This window comes from Molossus molossus, unplaced genomic scaffold, assembly GCF_014108415.1.
Source record: "Molossus molossus isolate mMolMol1 unplaced genomic scaffold, mMolMol1.p scaffold_m16_p_6, whole genome shotgun sequence".
NCBI classification, from domain to species: domain Eukaryota; kingdom Metazoa; phylum Chordata; class Mammalia; order Chiroptera; family Molossidae; genus Molossus; species Molossus molossus.
Genome location: NW_023425399.1, coordinates 107295865 through 107311408, shown reverse-complemented (window position 1 = coordinate 107311408; position 15544 = coordinate 107295865). Strand labels below are relative to the sequence as shown.

General features: G+C 41.0%; 1 long non-coding RNA gene across 2 annotated transcripts in view; it reads right to left on the bottom strand.

Annotated features, from left to right (window-relative positions):
- LOC118619110 overlaps window positions 1–14670 on the bottom strand; it is a 44389-nt gene extending 29719 nt beyond the window's left edge. For both annotated transcript variants that reach the window (XR_004957136.1, XR_004957137.1), the window contains exon 1: window positions 14588–14670. This is a non-coding gene — a long non-coding RNA (uncharacterized LOC118619110). The remainder of the gene's footprint in view (window positions 1–14587) is intronic.
- Between the last annotated feature and the right edge of the window lie 874 nt (window positions 14671–15544).

Genomic DNA, 15544 nt, shown 5'->3' with positions numbered 1-15544 from the left:
GTATCTACAGACACTCTGTATACATTTTTGGGGTACCCTATATTTGAGGTTTATCTGAACGAATTCAAACTTCGGTGGTGTTCCTGCTGCTTGTTCCAAATTCATATTTTCTTACAGAAACAATATTAAAAATAATTGGGGCTTATATTCAACCGGTCCTGAAATTCATGCAGGTTATGAAAATATTGAAATAAAACTATACTAGGGCCTGGCTGGTGTGGCTCAGTGGTTGAGTGTCAACCCAGGCACCAAGAGGTCACCGGTTCGATTCCCTGTCAGGGCACATGCCCAGGTTGTGGGCCTGATCCCCAGTGGGGGTATGCAGGAGACGGCCAATCGATGTTCTCTCTCAACGATGTTTCCATCTCTCTCCCCCTCTCCCTTCCTCTCTCCCTAAATTCAATAAAGAAAAAATAAAACCATACTAGGAAAAAGTGGAAGCCATACTCCCACAAGGTCCTTCACCTCACAGCCTGTCCCTCCCTCAGGAACCCTGCACGCAGTATTTGGGGTTGGATACATGGGAAGATTGAAACTGATATTCCTGACAACTGAGAAAAGTGTGAAATTAGAGCTGATTTAAATTTAAGGGGTAGAAGAAAATCAACTTCAAGAGTTCATTAATTGATTTGAAATATAGCTTGTGATCATCTATGTTTCACTGGGGTCATTTCTGTATCTAACTTTAAAAAGACAAATACTCCGTGATCTCCCTTACATGTGGAATCTAAAGTAGTCAGACTCCTGCAGAGAATAGAAGGGTGGTTGCCAGGGACTTGGAGGAAGGGGAAAAGGGTGATGTTGGTCAAAGGATATAAAGTTTCAGTATGGAAGGTGAGTTCTGGAGATCTAATGTACAGATGGTGACTATAATGCTGTATTGTAAAGTTGACATTTGCTAAGAGGATGAATCTTAAATTAAACCATATCATACACACAAAAGGAAATGGTAACTATGTGGAGGTGATGGATATAATAATTAGCTTGATTGTGATGATCATTTCACAATGTATATGTATTGAAACATCAAGTTGTACAGCTTAAACATATACAATGTTTATATATCAAGTATAGCACAATACAGCTGTTTTTTTAAAAGCCTGCAGTTAAAGTAACACAAATCAATAGTTATCAGAGTCCATTGACTATTATACCAAAACCAAGGAAGCCATAGGTATCAGTCTGGGTCCAATCAGGAGAAAACACACCGTGGCTTAAACAGGGGTGGTTAAATATAAAGAATTGTTAAACTATGATAAAAGAATAACTATTAAATATGAGAGAACTCTGTATGGTATGCATAGGCTGAGGTAGCATACTCAAGGAAAGAAAAACTTGAAAGGAGGCCCTCTTCCCAAAGTTAGGGATCGGATTTTGTTGGAAAAGGTGTGGCTGCAGCCCAATGGCTGACGCAGAGGTTCCCTGGTTGGCTAGAGGCTGAGCTGGTCTGCAGTAGCTTTCTGGTACAGGTGAGCCTCAGCACGTGGTTGGGCACGTGGCTGCACAAAAAGGCTGTAGGGGTGCCAGTGCATGAGGGAGGCCTGCACACGTTGTCTGTGCTGAGGGCTGCAGGAAGGTGATCACCAAGCTGGGTTAGAACTGCAAGGTCACTAAGAGACTACACATCTGGATGCATGGCTGAGGCGGAGCCTCACCAGATGTGTTCCCACCCACACTGTAGATCAAGTGTGTAGCTATTGGTTCCAACTCCTGTAGATCAGTGTGGATATTCTTTACTACTATCCCCAAACTGACAAATGGCCAAGTTATCTTAGAGGTTATTTGTAAAGTTTAATCTGAAACCAAATGAAATAACTTTTCATGCTCTATAATATAAAATTCCATTATTCCATCATGCCCCGTGAATGGTATAACTCTGTACCATTATGCATTGGTCATTTGGAGAATATCGGTTCACTGATTTATGCAAATCTTCCCAGTTCTCTGTTTGCCTCTATACCTTTAGCACGCATTCCTGGGTAAGCTTCTGGTAGTCTCCCTCTGCATACACACTGTCCAGTTTTCGGTCAGGGCTAATACACGAATCTACACACAGACTTCTGGGTCCTCTCCTCTCTGCAGGTTCCTCTTCTCTGTACCTTATCCCACAGGATGAGGCTGCTCCAGCAGCCCTGAGATCTGATTTCTACAAGGTCAGAGGAGTGTTCTGTTTGAGTGCTAGCTCCCTACAGTCTAGTCAGGAAGGTGCCCCTAGACAGAGATCTGGGCTGATCATGGGTCTCATCTGGAGAGTGTCTCTTTACTCAGGTATCATAGTGTTGTTCGGTCTATTGCCCAAAGCCTGCACTTCCCCACTGTCTTACACAAGTTATGACAGTGAGGCTAACCCAGCACCAGTATTTTTCATGGTAGAAAACAAACGTTCCTTTGGATATCTTTTGTGTTTTCATCGTCAGTTAGAAATGGCAAAAAATCGGTACAAATAGCTTTCCACCATCTTACTCTCAAACTCAATTTGTATGTTTTTAACATTTAAAAAAAGGAGAGAGAAAATATTTTAGCTCACAAGAACAAAATTAGATAGTAGATATAAGCCTTGAAATCTTTGACTCCATGAGGGACTTTGAGGAATATATAAATTAACCCTTTTATTGAAAATCTATTATGACTCATGCATAAATATGAAATTAATCCAGTCCAAGCAAATATCAACTAATTGCATTATATATTTACTGTATTAATCTCATTTTATTCCTGAAAACAACCTTCTGACATTCTCATACACATTTTGCACATAAGGAAACTGAGTTCCACTGAAGTTAAAGAAATTGCCCAAGGTCATAGACCTAGTCCGTTTTCAGAGATTAACTGAACATGGTTCTGCGTTGCTCTCAAAAACAATCACCAGTCGTTTAACTAGGGATTTATGTTACAAGGAATCAGCATCAAGTATTAAGGAACAGAAGAAGGTGACCTTTGCAGGTAACCAAGAATATGAGGTTCTAACCCAGATAAACCACATAGAACTTTCCCAGATTTACTTCTGAGACATTGGTGAGTAGAAAACTTGATAAAAATAATAAAAGCTTCCCCAGACTGTATTTAAGTTAGAAAAAAGTTTCTTAGTTGCCAAAATATATTGAATTGGGACTCAGGATATAGTTGATGATTCATAGAACTTCTCTGTTGTGCTATATCACATACATTTTCATTTATGATGATGAATACATTTTCACTATTCACATCTTCTCCACACTTCTATTTTTACATTGAAGCTGGCATTGTTTACATATCCCTCCAAGTGATATCCACACTTCAAGTAGCTGCATTGCTGCAGTGGTGGTTTGAATTTATCCTTACAAGTTTTTATTTAGACCCAAACAAATTTCCCTCAATCGATCATCTGACAACCAACCCAGATCCTAAACCCTTTAGATTCATCAAAGCTCAAAGCTAAACACATCCATAAATACATGATTTCTTGAAGCAACATTTACTTACTAAAAGCTATTTGGTGAATGAATTAAGTTGATTCTAGGCTCAAAAATTACCATATATACTTCCAGAATGAAAACAGTTACACAGAAAAACAAAGTTTGCTTTTTTTCCACATTAAAGCATATAAACTTACATTTATGACTCTGATCCAAACTTTTTTTCTATCTTCACCCGAGGACATTTTTCCATTTTTTTTTATTCAGATAGAGTGGGAGGGAGAAAGAGGAAGAGAGAGAGAGAGAGAGAAACATCGACGTGAAAGGGACACATCAAGTGGCTGCCACCTGCACGATCCAATCAGGGCCGGGGACAAACTGCAACCTAGGTACATGCCCTTAGCGGGAACCGAACCCAGGTCTCTCTGAACCGCAGACAGAAGCTCTAATCACTGAGCCAAACCGGCCAAAGCCTGATCCAAACTTTTCTCTCAAGGAATCTTTGAGTTTAGAAACTCCAGCTCACCAAGAAGGTGTAGAATGTCACTTCTACTGTCTTCTAAGCATAATCCCTGCCCAAATACTCTATGCAACTTAACAATCGTTGCCCAGTTTGTCCTCTAGACATTCCTTTCTTTTTTTTTTTTTCCTTTATTGATTTGAGAGAGAGAGGAAGGAAGAGGGAGAGAAAGATAGAAACATAGATGAGAGAGAACATTGATTGGCAGCCTTCTGCACGCCCCCCACTGGGGATCTGGCCCAGAACCTGGGCATGTGTCCTGACAAGGAATCGAACCAGCGACCTCTTGGTACCTGGTTCGCCACTCACGCACTGAGCCACACCAGCCGGGCTGTGCTCTAGACATTTCTAAGGACACTTGTTATCATAGCTCTCTAGTTATGCAAGTATTTTAATGTAATGCTTCAAATGTTTCATTAATAATATTAGTCAATTTTGTTTAAAAATAATTGCTGAATACTTACCACATTTCTAGTAATGGTCTGGGCGTATTTAAAAATATTTTCTTAGAAACTGTAATACAGCCAAGGTTTGTGCATGATTGGAGTGGATGTGGATCCCTGAGAGTCAGGGGAGGGAAGCTGGTGGCCAGCATGCCAGGGACAGGACTCAGGGTGAACTTCAGCTGCTGGTGACCGTGGACAGGGCTTACTAGCACAGAGTTGTTGGTTTGGGGCATGGGCCAAGGTCCAGGTGATCCAGCCCCAAAGATAAAGACGCAAATTACAACTTCAAAATGGAGTGTACAGAAATGACCAAAACAGGCCAAGTTTCTGTTGTTACGTAGTCTTCATTCTAGTTGGGGAAGACCAACAATACGTAAATAATATAAAGTATGTCAGGTGATGGCAAGCTACGAATTTCTGGCAAGATCAGAAGGACTGTGATGGGAGAGAATAGTGCCCTTTTATACAGGTGATCACAACAGTCTTTCCAATAAGATGATCATAAAGCAGAGACCAGGATGCAGTTAGGAAGTAAATTATGTGGCTAACTAAAGGGGTTGGGGTGAGGGACTTGAAGGGGAGCAAACAGCAAAAGCCCTGATGTCTGGGCTTGCTTGATGTGTTCGAGGATCCACCGGAGTGAGCGTGAGTGGAGTGGAGGCAGCCAGGGACGAGTGGGAGGCGAGGGCAGGGAGGCCAACAGGAGGCTAGATTGTATTGAATCTTACAGGCTACTTGAAGGGTTTTGTCTTTTGCCTTGAGTGAGATCGATGGGGCCTTGGGAGGCATTCGAGTGGAGAAGTGAGATGAACTGTCTTCTGTCTTAAAGAATTAAACTGGCCCTGGCTGGTTTGGCTCAGTGGTTAGAGCGTCGGCCTGTGGTCCAGAGGGACCCGGGTTCGGTTCCCGCTAAGGGCACGTACCTCGGTTGAAGTTTGTCCCCGACCCTGGTTGGGTGGTGTGGGTGGCAACCACTCTATGTGTCCTTTCACGTCGATGTTTCTCTCTCTTCCTCTCTCTCCCTCCCACTGTATCTGAACAAAAAATGGAAAAATGTCCTTGGGTGAGGATTAAAAAAAAAAAAAGAATTAAACTGATTGCTATGCTAAGACTGTAGGATGGCAAGTGCAAAAGCAAAAACACTAGTTAAGATTCAAGTGCAGTAATCTGGTAGAGAGGTACTGGCTCTTAGACTTGAGTGGTGGAGTCGGGGTAGGAGACAATGTCAGGTTAGGAAAACAGTTTTAGGGCAGGGCCAACAGAGAAGTTCCCCCTGGGTTCACATGAGATATAAGAGAAAGTGGAAGTCAAATATGATTCCATATTTTTTAAGCTGGTACAACAGATAAGCCAGAGTTTCCACTCATTAAAGTGAAAAAGGTTGCATGAGGACAAGAGGTGGAATCCATTACATTGGGGTGTGGTGCAGTAACGAGAATTCAGATCAGGCGTTCAGTTTGGGGAATGTTAAACTTGACATTCTATGGATATCTAAATGGAAAGCAAGACATTTGGGTGTAGAGTTAAGTGAGAAGTTGAGGAGGAGGGAGTGACTTTGAATATATACATACTCACACAATATCTATGTATATATAAATTAAATATCACAGGAGTGAGATCATGTAGGAGTAATTGTGGCCAGAGAACAGAATAATGAGTACTGATCTTTGTTGAATCACAAAATGATTTCAATATGAGAATTCAGTAATAGTGCCTGAGAAAGGGCAGTCAGTAAAATAGGAGGGAACCCCAAAAGAGAGCGGTATACAGGTTAATTGAAGGGTGCTTCAAAAAAGGGGGGATGGCCCTGGCCGGTTTGACTCAGCGGTTAGAGTGTCGGCCCGCGGACCAGAGAGTCCCGGGTTCGGTTCCCACTATGGGCACATACCTTAACTGCAGTTTGTCTCTGGCCCCAGTTGAGGTCGTGTGGGTGACAACCAGTCGATGTGTCTCTCTCACATCGATGTTTCTCTCTCTCTCTCTTAAAAAAAAAAGAAAAGAAAAGGGGATGACCTATGTATCAGATACGGCTAAGAAAGTAAGATGAGGATTAAGAAGTAACCATAGCGTAGGGGACTGTCATGGGTGACTTTGACATGTCTATGAGGATAAAACCCTCCTCAAAGAGGGGACAATGAGTATAGATAACAATTTGAAGAAGTTTCACCGTTGAAATCCTGATGGGACAATTAATGTTGAGAGCAGAGATGCCAGTTACAAAATAGACCCAAGAGGACTTGGACTTAAATAACAGCACAGTGGCTTCCACGAAACAGGAGGTGAGGCAGCGGCACAGGTACAGATGCAGGTCAAGTCGGTGGGTTTGGAGGAGGGAGCAGGTGGAGGTTCTTCTCCATTTGCTTACATGTTCCAATGAACTAAAAAAGTTAGCAGAAAACGGGGGGAAAGAAAGGAGCGATTGAAGGTTTGATAAGAACAAGAAAGTATGAAAAGTTTATAGGAAAGCGAAATGACTAGGAAGCTCAATTAGGCATGCAGGGCCTATTTGGGGGGAGGTTATGAATTTATAAAATTTATAAAAGTGAGATCGATTATGATTGATAGAGACATATATTGTCTACTACAGGTATTAGAGTATTTCTCCTTATACTAAGCTCGTACCATTCTCTACAGCAATCCCATCACAAAGAGGTAAGCTGTCAGTCCATGTTATTACAGTAATATTACACCAGCAATTAAAAAAAAAATTTTTTTTTTTATCCTCACCCGAAGACATTATTTTTTTGTTCAGAGTGGGAAGGAGAGAGAGGAAGAGAGAAGAAGAGAGAGAGAGAGAGAGAAAGAGACATCGACATGACAGGAACACATCAAGTGGCTGCCACCCGCATGACCCAACCAGGGCCGGGGACAAACTGCAACCGAGGTATGTGCCCTTAGCGGGAACCAAACCTGGGTCTCTCGGGACCGCAGGCCGATGCTGTAACCACTGAGCAAAACCAGCCAGGGCTACACCACAATTTTTAAAATGGAATTATGTTACCCAAATGTCTTGCAATCTGATTTTTTTTTTTTTTTTACTTAAACATATACAGTGAGCATTTTTAGGTCAAAAATATATACCTACTTCATACTTTACATGGCCAATAGTATTTCCTTTCATTAGTCTATTATACTTTATTTAATCATTTTGATATTTTTTAGTCTTTTCCAAATTTTTGTCGCACAACAAAGGCAATACTGGGGTGAACTACCTTGTATATTCCATTCTGTCTGACCCAACACTAATTTTTATTGAAATACGTCTGAAAAATAATCACAGGAAGTACACCTACGTAACAGTCTTGATACAGACAACTAAATTGCTTTTTAAACATGTTCTTCTCACCTCCGCTTTCACCAGTACTGGTGACGATGATTTCCCTGCACGCTCGCCACAACCGAATGCTATCATTCTCTAATATTTTTGCCAGTGACTCCGTTTTTTTAAATCCTCACCCAGGGATATGTTTTTTATTGAGAGACAGGACGAGAGAGAAACATTAATATAGAGAGAAATAGCGATCAGTTGCCTCCCATATGCCCTGACTGGGAATCAAACCCACAACCTTTGGATGTACAGACAACACTCCAACCAGCTGAGCCACCCGACCAGGGCACCAGTGATTCAGTTTTAATGATTCCTGTGCACATAGCAAGTTAATATTTTTAAGACAGGAAGAGCATTTCACAAAATTAAATAATAAGCAAGTATAAAATTTATTAACTATTTGAAGCTTTCTAATGCTTAGATACCCTTTGTTTTACTTTGGAAACTGTTATAAATAAATATAGTATATAAAATATCAATCATATATAATTTTAGTCATATAAATATGCAATTTAGTCGCATATATATGTATATGTATATGTATATATATATAATTTAGTCATACATATGCATATAAATATGTATGCACCTTGAAGTTCAAAGTAAAGATATTTTTTGCCCTGGCTGGTTTGGCTCAGCGGTTAGAGCATCGGCCCGCGGACCAGAGAGTCCCAGATTCAGTTCCCGTGAAGGGCACGTACCTCGGTTGCAGTTTGTTCCTGGCCCCATTGGTGTTGTGCCAAAGGCAACCAATCAGTATGTGTCTCTCACATCAATGTTTCTCTCTCTCTTTCTCTCCCTCCCTCCCTTTCACTCTATCTAAAAACCAAAGGAAAAATATCCTTGTGTGAGGATTAACAAAAAATAAAAATGAAATAGCAGGAACCTAAATTTCATAGGGCAAAAAATGTACAGGTAGCAGGATGGAGGGGGTCAATGGGAAAAAAAGAAAGATATCTGTAATACATAGTCTCAACAATAAAGATAATTTTTTTAAAAAAAGATAAGCACACAAACATGAAATGTGTCTGACATACAACAGGGACAGCAACAAATATGTCCCAGACTTCCTGGAATACTTTTGAAGTAACAGCTTTCATACCATGTGTCTGACAGTCAGAACTATCCTAAAAATGCTGATATTTCTGCATCTAAATTATGTTTCCCAGCATAGCACACATTCAGTAATAGCGCAAAAATTTGCTATCAGGTCAGGTACTCTAATTTCTGGTTCAAAAATATAGTTTTCTACCCCCAAAAAAATGTTTGAAGAAAGAAAACAAATTTTGGGCAACCTAGAATTGTCCATGTGTTGTATTGCACTGGGTCATTATCCTAATATTTTTATTTTTACTTATTTTTTCTTTATTGATCTTAGAGAGAGAGGAAGGGAGAGGGAAAAAGAGACCTAAACATGGATTGGCCGCCTCCTGCATGCCCTTCACTGGAGATTTGACCTACAACCTGGGCAGGTGCTCTGACCAGAAATCGAACTGGAGACCTCTTAATGCATGGGTCCATGCTCAACCACTGAGCCACACTGGCCAGGCTATCCTAATATATTCATGCTCAGGTTATTGTAGATGCTTTTATCCATAGGATAGCATTAAATTAAAGAGGTTAACAGTCAACCTTTCAGAAACTAATTCATTCTATAAATAGTAATTGGAAAAGTGGTCTCTCAAGATGATGGCTGTTATGGTGTGCTTGAATGAATATGAATGTTTATTTTCATGGCTTTCTTCACCTCACACTATTATCAGAGTAATATTTAGAAAAAAATAGTAGCTTAATAAGCACCCTTTATGCAAAGCAGTTAATTTTGTTGTTAAGTTGTAATAAGAATTTTTGAAGGCCAAGGAAGTAAACATAATTATATTTTTAAATGTGTTCATTTTGTCATCTTTATACATTTATAAAGTTATCACTTATAAGATGACCATTTCAAAATCTGACTGTGAGTCTCTAACCTCAGACCTTGTTTCAGATGCTCCCAAGTGAACCTGGTGATCAAATTTCTAATAAGGTAGAAAATCGTCTAGCAATGATGATGAATTCTGCTGGGTTTCATGCTCAGATTACTGCTTCACAACATGCTAGGATCATTCTCATCATACAGGGTAATTAGGCTGAGTTTTCCATATGGAGGAGAGCCCCAGTCGGACTTTCTATGCATAAAATAATATTCACTATCATTTGCAGAGGTCTTTAAAGATGCTCTCCACCACACTTTATCTTATTTCTCTTAAACAGCAACCTTATGACATAGGTTTGTGTTATTATGCCTGTATTTCTCATGAGCTACCTAGAACTCAGAGACGTCAAGCGGCATTTCCAAAGGCATATATGTAGTAAATAGAAGACAGAATTCACACTCATCTGTCCCACTGCAGAGCTCCGGCTCTCTGTCACGTGCTGGTGCCTGGACGGCGGTTTGTACGTTCCCAGCCTGGGAAAGCAGAGCGGCCTGGACTCCCTGAGCTCACTCAGCAAAAGCACAGGCCAGCAAGGGAATTCTAAACCCCTGAAAGGCAGTCAAGTCCTTCCCTTGAAAAGTATGAGTTTTATTCTGAATTGTTCTGAAATCAAACGATGTATACATTTGCCACTGGTCAATCCAGAGTCAAATAGGCAAACTAGAATCAAAGGTGAAGCACTCTGAATGACATTAATACCTAAAGTCAGCCTGCCTGTGGGTCACCTGGAAAGTCCTAACGAGTACCCACAATGCCCGTGCACTGCTCTCAGAACAGGAAGTTGTAAATTGTACTGATCTGAATAACGATCTGTATTCCCAAAGCTTTTCATTGCCCTTGAAAATTCAAACTTAGATCTTTTCTTGGATTTACATTTTAAAGAAGGACCTTCAAAACATTCAGTCATCTGTAACAAAAATAAATTAATAAAAGATAAATAAAAAATTCAGAGTCAATGATAAATTTTTCTAGTGAGGGCTTAAATAACGATGAAGATGATTATTAAATCATTATATTATTGCATTAATTTTATGAAATCGTTATTATATTAGCAAATAATAAAAAGTAATGGTGCTAAATCTTAAATTGAATTGCTTACATACAATTAACAATCTCAAAATACCAACATTAATGAGCTAATATTAAATAAATGCCCAATTAAAGGCCTCCTCTCTAGATGAATGAAAGAAAAAAAAAATACTAGTTCCTTTGGAAGTATGAGACCCTTTAAAACCATCTACTTTGATTAAAGCCTGAGTCAAATTCAGCCACCACTGATAAAAGATACCAAGGTTGGTTTTTACCAGTCGGGGAAGGACTATTTAGTGGAATCTTTCAGAAATAGTAATTGTACCAAAAAAAAAAACGAAGGAAAATTGTTTCCTCACAATGACTGCCAGTGTAAATGATCTTCTGAGTGAGCAAAGTAAGCAGTAACCTACGTATTGTTACACCAAATTATATTGAATTCCAGCTCTATTAATACCTACAGTGTTTAATTAGAACCTTCTTCCTAAATTGCCCTTCCTAACATGGGCTACAACAAAACTCCAGGATTAGAAACCTGAGCCAGAAGGCAAGATGATTTTTTTGTAATGGGAGAGGTGGCAGAAGAGAGTAATTTCAGAAGAAAATCCGAAGCCGGGTATCTCTCAAAGGCAGAGAAGAAAATCAGGAGGGAAAGCCAAGGTGAGGGCCAGGTAGTCAGAAAAAGCAAATACACCCACAGCACATGAACTTCAAAGCTGGAAGGAAGCTTCTTTTATTCACTTTTGTAGAATAAAAACCAGCTTTTTAAAAACAAACACCAAGTGTGAGGTCTGGGCTTCTCACGTGCAGAATCAGAGGCATGAGATGAAAGAACTTAAAAGTCACCTTAAAGATCATAGTTAGGCTGATTATTTTGAAAAATAAAAGCACCCATGGCCACAGAAATAAAGGAAGCTGCTTAAAGTCACAGTTCACAGCAGATCTAGTAAAAATCCAGATCTATGTGTTCAAAATCTACTCTCCTTATACCATTGTACATAAATGGAAGATACCAACCCTGAGAAGTGCAAGTTCTGATGAGCAGAAAGTCTGTCGGTTGGAGGACACCATATGGTGAAAGCTAGCCCTTCTAGGGCGCCACAGTAAACCAGAGAGACGGCATAAAAACGAGGGAAATGTCCAAGGTATCAACAGGTCAGTCAAAGGGGCCCAGAGATGGGACACAGAAGAAATCTAAGGACGAGGTGGGACCTACATCTATTGTCTAAACTCAAAGTCAAAAATAAAGCCAACTTCTGTTGTTACTCTTTTGGTTGGTACTCGTATCTGTGAGAACGAAGGGGGTGACGTAGCTAGCAGTCAAGGAAGGTAACAGAAGAAATGTCGTGCCCCTTCCGTCCAGCTACATACTTCTGCAAGGCCCGTGCATGTCACTTGTGTCTATTGGGTATGGAGTGACGAAAGGAAAGGGTCCCCGGGTGATTCTCTTCATCTTCACCTCACCTCTGCTCAAAGCATAAAGAACTATTTCCCATCCAACTGAAGTCCACTTTGTAACACACCTTTATTTGTAAAAATGTGGAATAAAGTGTTCTTTGATCATTTTTTTAAATCATCATTTGAGGTAAGTTGCAAAATTAAGTCTCAGGATTAAGTGCTGTTCTGATATTTGGTAAAATCAAGAGAGTCTCCGTTGGCCTGACCGCCAGTTCCCCTCCCCACTCTGCTCCCAAGATCAAGGTCTCCCAGCTTGTCCCAAAGGGTCTGCCAGCTTGATAAGGCAGAGGTGGGTTCAGCTCCCAGCTAGCTGGGGAATTATTCAAACCAGCCAACCACCAGCGGTCACCCTCCCTTGTTGATGCTACAGAACCTGGTTCCCACAGCGCCTGGTTGTTCTCTCTGTCCTCAAGTGCAATTCCAGTGAGGCCCTGAAAGTCATGGGGTGCCCTGTTCCCCTAGGCTGTGAGTGTATGTGACCATGGACAGCTGGTGAGCTCATCTGCCCCGTGCCATTGTCATGTCCAGCCATCCCATACCTCTGGTGCAGGAATCCCCCCTCAACAACGGGGTACATAGGAGGTGATTAAATCAATCTCTCCTACTCAAACCTTCCTGCCCAACTCATTCACCCCATCCTGTACTCTCCAGCAATATAGAAGCTCCTGCCCCCCTTTCCTGGTAACAACTCTTCATGGTTAGAGCACATGATGCTTGGACTTCAAACTCCCAGACATGCCTAACTCTTTTAAAGTTGTATAGCAGCCCTGGCTGGTTCATGCAGTGGTTAGAGCATCGGCCTATGGACCAGAGTCATGGGTTCGATTCCAGTCAAGGGCATGTACCCTGGTTGTGGTTCGGTCCCCAGCCCTGGTTGGGATCATGTGGGAGGCAACCAATCAATGTGTCTCTCTCACATCAATGTTTCTCTCTCTTTCTCCCTCCCACTCTATCTGAAAATAAATGGAAAAATATCCTTGGGTGAGGATTTAAATAAATAAATAAAGTTGTATATTAAGTCCTTATTTTCTATCTCCCATTATTTTTTTAATTGTTCTATACTAACTGTTCCTAATCTTTCCTATCATTACATTATGAAACCCAGGTGAGCAATAGTACTATGTTAATAGCATGACCTTGCAAAGAAAATGTTGAAATCGCACTCCTGAGTTATGCTTGTAAAATGATTCATCACTCAACAAATATATATTACACATATAGGCTAAATTCTTTATTATTTACATTCACTTGCTTATTCCGGTGATTGGATAGATCCGCTACATACACACTGTCTAATACCTGCTCTATGACTGGCGTTACATGGATACACGGTGCACCCCCTTCACCACAGGACATTAGTTTGTCTCTGAACCAGTGAGGGGTGTGTACTAAGGGTTTTGAAGAAAGAATATACAATTAGGAAGTGATTGAGGCAGTGGGTTCCGAAGCTCAGTGAACATCAGAATCCTTGAAGTCCAGATTTTTAAATTACAGATTTCTGTGTGCCACCCCACACTTAATATATCAGAATTTCTAAGGGCAGGTGAGTAATTGACCCAGTCAGGTGAATAGAAGCCCGGTGAACAGTCAGGTTTGGGAATCACTCATGCAGGTCACACAGCATCCATCTAATCATCTAGTTTCGTGACTTTCAAAGCTTATTTGCTTGGGGTTTTGTTTGTCTGTTTAGCCATGCAGTTTTTTCAAGTTAGCTTTACCGAAACAATATGTAAGCCAGATTAAAGAAGATTTATTCCACTTGTCTCCACTGCAGATGGGGACCCTGCAGAACCCTCAGTTTCACGGCACACAGTTGTAGATCCATAACCCACAATTCTAGGTACACACTGTTTCAGCTTTGAATGAACTGAGCCCCCAGAGGCCTGCACGCGTGCCCCGTACGCATGCTTCGTGTGAGATGCTAGCCAATGGGTGCTCCAGTGTGGCTGGGTTACATTACATCAGATTTCCCCACGGGAAGCAGACACTGGCGTTCACGTGTGCATTTTCTGTAACACTTGTTGAGGACACTGTCTGATGTATGAAACAATGAACCTTTCATAAGCTCCCAGGCAAGAAATTTCCCTTCAGATTTAGTAAATGAGAAATCTGTGTTGCTTTGAAAACTTGGATTATTTCTGTCTTTCTGAACAAGTCCCAGTTTATGGAGGGGCGGGTGGGGGATGTGAGGGGTTTTTTGAAGAAACTATTTTGTGTAAGCATAGTCTGACCTCAAGGAACTCAATTTAGTGGGAGACAAACTCTAAGAAAATCAATTTTAAAACAATGCATAAGTTCAATGCTGAGATCTACATAAATTGCCATGGAAACAAGAAGATAGGTTTTTTAAGTAATTACATTTCCATTTCTGCTTTAGCTACAAGAGATAAGAGCCACATTGTGGGCTCAGTTATAGCAACAACATTAACGTTTACCGCAGGCATACTTGCTTCTGCTTTTCCCTCAGTCTTGATCCATGCCATACTTTTTAGTTCACCATATTATATACTGCTTTTCTGTTAAATAAAAAACGAGATTAAAAGGTGCACTAAAATGATATAATTTATAACATTTCTTACCAGATATTACTTGCTTTTTAAAATGTTTTTAAGCCTGGCCGGTGTGGCTCAGTGGTTGAGGGTCGACCCATGCACCAACAGGTTGCCAGTTCGATTCCTGGTCAGGGCACATGCCCAGGCTGGGGGCCCAATGCCCAGTGTGGGGCACGCAGGAGGCAGCCAATCAATGTACTGTCTGATTGATGTTTCCATCTCTCTCTCCCTCTCCCTTCCTCTCTTTCTAAAAATAAATAAATAAATAAATTTTTTTAAATTACAGGTTAAAAAGACAAAATCATGACCAGTTAGTGATGTTATATTCCATAAACACATGTATAGTCTAAATAGGAGAGTATAAAAAGATAGAAAACAAAACATTGAAAGTGAAAGGTGAGGCTCTATGTACAGTTTATATACTCTGCTTGTTGGTGAGAGATAAGGGAGCTAACCATGACCTCATTTCTCAAAGAGGGCAGATCTCTCGGCTTGATGAGGCAGGAGCTCAATGCTCTACACTATGGAGCTGGCTACATTTAAAAGCCATCTGGAACTGGTTCATAGGATGAGCCTCAGCATTCTGATACAAACACACTTTCTTGTCCCAGACTCCCACTGGCTCACAACCCACCGCTCGGCACCACAGTAGCAGAGCCAATGCCCACCAGTGGGCAGAAGATTGGCCACAAAGTCCTCGGTGGTTCTCTGTTCATGAGAAAGATGCTGCCCGCTTACGGAGAGGCATGACGTTCGAGTTTCTGTTCCGTTGCTCGGGGGGCTCCGTCCTCACTGGGATGCGTTCACTAACTCTGCACAATCTCTTCCCTGAGCCGTTTG